This window comes from Solanum dulcamara, chromosome 12 (assembly GCF_947179165.1).
Source record: "Solanum dulcamara chromosome 12, daSolDulc1.2, whole genome shotgun sequence".
Lineage (NCBI taxonomy): Eukaryota > Viridiplantae > Streptophyta > Magnoliopsida > Solanales > Solanaceae > Solanum > Solanum dulcamara.
Window position 1 is genome coordinate 7,791,498 of NC_077248.1, and position 6,000 is coordinate 7,797,497.

General features: G+C 36.1%; 1 pseudogene; it reads right to left on the reverse strand.

Annotated features, from left to right (window-relative positions):
• Positions 1–706: 706 nt before the first annotated feature.
• On the reverse strand, positions 707–6,000 carry LOC129876125 (IQ domain-containing protein IQM3-like; annotated as a pseudogene).

Consider the following 6,000-nt stretch of genomic DNA (forward strand, 5'->3'; position numbering starts at 1 on the left):
TGAGATGATTTGGGCATGTGAAGAGGAGACGTGTGGATGCCCCAATAAGAAGGTATGAAAGGTTGGATATGGTGGGACCGAAAAGACGCAGAGTTAGGTCGAAGAAGTATTGTGGAGAGGTGTCTAGGCAACATATGGCGTATTTTTAGATTATCGAGGATATGGCCTTAGATAAGAGGGTGTGAAGGTCACAGATAAGGTTAGTTGGTAGTTGAGAGTTGTTCTTGTTGCTAGCCTATTAATATCTTTGGCTGGGTGGGAGTTAAGAGCTCTGTATTAGTCATAGTGTTAGCACATTCATGTAGTCCTTGGTGTTGGGTTTCTAATTATCATTTGTAGTTTACTGTGTTTAGGTAACTGCACCTTATTGGTATTTTTACAGTTCCTTGCATATATGCTTCGCATTACTTTGCTACTAGCTGTCATGTTTTTCTTTTAATTACTGCTTTGATTTTGCTTGAGCCAAGGATCTTTCGAAAACAATCTCTCTATCTAGTGATAAGTCTGCGTACACTCTACTCTCCCCACACACCCTTTATGGGGAAATTGAAAAATATTTCCTCTGTAACACACCCAAGACTTGTGTTATTTTCACATCCATCCAAAATGGCATTGTTTTGATGAAAAATTTGATACACCAGTTCTGTTTGCCAGGATGAAATCTGCATCCGATCGACCTGCTGATTTAAAGAGCTAAAACTGCAGATTCAATATACAGCTTTCTATTATAACAAGCAAGCTGAAAGTTGGAAGTGGGGGATGAACATGAAGAGAGTACATTAGTAAAAACATCTCTGAGAAAAAGCATAAGAACAAGACATTTACACTATCTACAGAAGAGTTATGGTGCCATTTCCAAGAAGTGGAGAGCGATAAGCTGCAAGTTAACAAAAGAAGTATGAACCAGCATTGGAGTTGATCATACGGAACAAGGTCTAGGTGAGAGGTTAGTCAGTTCCAAGGCCTGCCATCTAAAGCTCAGCAGGGAAGTCAGCAACACAGCCAATTCTTGGTCCAGCAACTGTTGACCACACCAGGGGAAGTTGATACGACTTTGTAGACTTCTCAGAATGAATCCTTCGCAGTATTGGAGTCTTTGGCACATCTGCTATTGGGATCTGAAGACCACCTGAGAGGGATCGGTTATAGCTACTCGTTTGAGCTACCAGATTTCGGGCAGATTCCAATGGAAGGATTTCTTCAGCTTGAAAAGGAGAATCTGATAGAGCTGAAAAATCAGACGTAGAGCCACTTCCAATAGATTTTCTGTCTTCATAGCTTTCATAGTCTTCATTTGATTTTCTTTTCTGATGATAGATCAGAAAAGAAAGACGAGGATTATATTAGTTTGAAAGTTGACAACTCATCATGAGAAAAGGCAAGTAAAATTGTATCTAGAGTAGTCAGTAAGGTCAGCACAGCTTAACTAGTTGTGATTTAAGGCATCACGTCTTTTCCGTCAAAGAGAAATCCTCCTCACCCCAATAAAAACAGAGAGAGACTGAGGATGGAAAATGACAAAGAAAAGCTAGGCTATTGCACATCTGAAGTACAAAATAACACAGAAGCACTTATGTAGAGTAAAACTTAGAGCAAGAGGGAGTTGAATCCTATCATTAATAGTACTCTCTCCATATTAATTCGTTTGTCTAGTTTTGACTTGATTCTGTGTTTAAGAAAGTAAGTAGACTTTTAAATCTTGTGGTCTTAAACTAAGGATATGCAGAATGTATCAAAATGTACTATAATCTTGTGGTATTAAACATGTCATGTGAAAAGTTGAAATTAAAGAGTTGTAAAAAAAGAAAAGATACATTCTTTTTGAAACGAACGAAAAAGGAAAGCAAAACAAATAAATTAAAACAAAAGGCATAATAATTCTCTGTTATTGGGCAAAGAAGAATAATTCCAATGATTTAAAGCCCGACTTTGATGGCCTGGAGGGCTTGCATCTCTGCTGAATTATACTTTTCTAAATCTATTGACACTGGCTTGGTGCCTTTCCTAATATTAATTTCTCAATAAATCTGATTGTTCAGAATTCTGGAACATTAGGCATTAAAAAGAGTAACATTGAGAAAAAAGAAGGAAAAAAAACACCAACCTCAACTTCATCCAGGTTGACCCCATTTTCATTAAGAAACGATAAAAAGCTGTCAAGCCTATCTTCCGTTGGGCGATAATGTCCACTATATGATGAAATAGACTGAAAGGAATAAAATGTCAGGAATACAGCAAAGTTCCAAGCAAATGATTGTAAACAGCAACTTAGTCGAGTTGCAAGCAAAGAATTTAGGTAGCATTACCTTCCTGCAAACCTTTCATTTGCAAATAAAGCAGCTGGGGGAGACAAAAAGTTAGAGAATAATTTCCTTCTTCTAGAGCTTCATCTATATTAGTCGGGGTGTATGACGTAAAGAAATTACATAGAAGGCAGTATATCAACTCGGATTGTGTGGTTTTCTGAGTGATGAAAAGAAATGTTCATTTAGGATGATTTTACTAACATCAGACTTTAATGACTGAAGATTAATTGTACACTGCCATACACTAGTATTTTCTCATTTGAGAAAGTATTGGTTCAGCTTCAGGCAGCAGCCAGCTGAGATTGGTATAAAGTCAGAAGACATCAAGTGTGACTAAAGGTAATGAAAACTACCTAATCAGTATGATCGGAAATGTATGCCCTTGACCAGTGGCGGAGTCAGGATTTTTACTAAGGGGTTCAAAATATGAAGAAGTAAACACACAAAGAAGTCGAAGGGGGTTCAACATTTACTATAGATACATATAAGATACTTTTAACCAAGTATAACGTGAGCCCTACCTGGCTCCACCCTTGCCCTTGACTATTGCCACAAATCGTTGAGAGAGTACAATTTAGATGACAGACGCGATTGAAATGATTGAGATAACAGAAACTGATGTACCATAACTCTTCCATCCTTTACCACTAGTCTTCCAGCAGCTGAAGTAGCTCCACCAGCAAGAAAACTGGAATGATGAAACATTCCTTTCTTTTTCTGAAAAACATTACAAAGACAAACCTTATTATGAATGACAAGGATAATCATCAAAATTGCATTTACAGATTAACTATTTTACCACTCACTTCACCAGCATAGAGCCTTCTTGACGTGCTCATCACAAAAATCCACTTTGCCCCTGGCAACCCTTTAGTTGTATCTAGAAGATTTCCAGTTTTTTCATGCACAATATTGCCTTCAGCAACAATATATTCATAATGTTCTCTCTCTTGCTGATTAAAGAAAGATTAGGAGGAAGTAATCAGGAACCGCACGCTAATATCAGGCAATGCGACTAAAGGATAATGCAGAAGTTAACAGCTTCACTTAAGGGACAAATATAGGCAACTTGAACATGGAAAAGAACTACATTATATCAGATAGTGTAAAATGGTGCTAATCAGATCTATCGTGCAGATTACGGAGTAACAGCATCCACACAAGTGCTTAAGCCGGTTTTCAGTTATTATTAATGATTGACGTTAAGACTCATGATATGCAGTGCATAAGTAACAAAAGGTTCAACACGTACAGGTCCAAGGTACTTGATAATTTGCTTCTGAAGCTTAGATCTTGGACATTTTTCGAGATCAACCTTTTTGCCATCTCCAAGATCCAACCTGCAGTTTTTTTTTTTAAAAAAACAAAGTAACCTTAGAGAACATCCGTCATGATTCATACATCTTATAATTAGATTCACAGAAAAATACATGTTGGCTTATCCATATGGCAAAGAAACTGCACCAGAGAAAAGAGAAGCCAATAATGCAGAATGTTCTTGGACTCCAAATTAAGGTAAAATAAGAATATTTCACCATGATATAGTAAAAAAATTCGTCTAGACTTCAAAACTTTATGAGAAACACATGCATTTCCTCCTTGGTTAGAAACATTATACAATCTTGGAATAAGTTTTTACTTATTTGGATTTTATCCTATCACTACTAATGGAAATCAAAATAACAGTTCTAGTTGTAGTGTTTGTTTCAAAGGCGAAAGTTTTTAAGAAAAAATCACATTAGAATATCACGTGAATATGTGTCACGTCTAGATTAATCATTGACGGCACTTGAATAAGAAATTCATGGTCTTGGTTAATTCTTGTCCCATGAGCTAATTTTTGGGGTTAAACTAGGTCCAAGGTCCATTTTCTTAACATTTTAGAAAACTACTCCAAAGGTGTTGTTTTTTGGTAAAAACTGAAAGGCTTTTCTCTTAATGTTAAAAATATAGGAAAAATCTTAAACAGTTTAAAAACAATTTCTGAGAACAAATAATGTCAAAATTCTTACCAAAAGAAGAAGGGCTGACCAGAATCAGTTTTACACCATTCTTCATAATAAATATGCAAGTTATGCCCATAACGATGGCGTGGGTCAATCTGCAATGAACAATACCAAGGTCAAAAGAACAAAATTTTTACAAAGAACAACAAATTTAATGGGAAATTTTCGAAAAGAGCAGGAAAATGGAAAGCCAAAGAAGAAAGTCTCAGTGACGCACCGCCTCAATCCAGTGTTGAAATGCCAACTTCTGAGCCTTGGCATCTTTGGACAGACCTTTACCGACCTGAACAATACGGAATTACATTTGAAATCTTCTTTTCTATTTCTTCAGAAACTGCCTGAAAGTTGTTATATGACTCGAAATAAAAAGAGTTAAGGGTCAAAAACACATCTGAACTATCACTTATTCGCGAGTTTCACACCCTAGCTATCAGTTGTTCCCTTTTTCTACCTTAACCATCACCATCTATATAAAAACACACCTCGACCAACTATCAATTGTTCCATTTTCCTACTTGTACTATCACACATCTACTCAACTACGGGTGCATAAATGGTGATAGTATAGGAAAAGAAAACAATTGATAGTTGGAGGAGTGAAACTAGCCAAAAAATGATAGTTCAATTGTGTTTTGATCAAATAAAAATGTAAGAATACCTTGGAAGCATTTAAGCTTATGCGATTCCACCGGGAAGACGCCGTTTCTGGTTTTAAGAAGTTGAAGAAAGAAACTGTACTGTGATTCAATCGAGCATAATCTATGGCTTGCCACCTTCAAATTCACACACATATATACATAATTAATCCTTTTTAGAGTGCTATTGAAATAATTATTATTCTCTCATTGTGATAGACAGAGTATAATAAATTAGCAATACACGACGATATCATTTGCTAGCCTCATCAAGTTCATCACAGAATAACACAGCAAACAACACAATATACATTGAAGTGTAATTTATTACTATCCTCCCTTTCAGTGTAGACACAGTATAATAATATGCATAACAACAATTATTATGCCTCAATGCTAAGCAAATTGAGATCAACTATAGATATAATGATCAAAAACACATCTGAATTATCATTTTTTCCACGAGTTTCACACCCTAACTACCAATTGTTTCCTTTTTCCTACTTGAACTATCATTATCTCCTTGTTTTCCTACCTGAACTATACCATTTATTTATTAAAATATACCTTATTGAGTAAACGGTAGCAGTTCAGGTAGAAAAAATGAACATAAAAAGAGAATAGCTGATAGTTGACCTATTCAGCTTCGTACACATATGTTAATAGTTCAAGTAGAAAAAGAAAACAACTAGTTGATATGAAACTTGCAAAAAGTGATAGTTATTGAGCAATGTTACCAGAGCACTTCAGCAACCACGGCAGAGTCAGCTAACATGCGCCGCGTACGATAACTCCTATAAACCTTCTGGACTTTCATGGCAGCATTTGAAACAGAACGCTCACATTCCGGCCCGCAGCCATCGGAGAAAACAGAGGTGTTGGAATGTTGTATACAGGAAAATTGATGATGCTCATGAGAGTTGAAATCAAAAGTAGACAAAGAATACTGAGTATTCACTTCCATTAAACAAAAACAGAGACGAAACTCGTGAACAAAGTTTAGTAAGATAAGAGAAGTTTCAATAGAAAGAGAGAGAGTTTGTTGACACATGA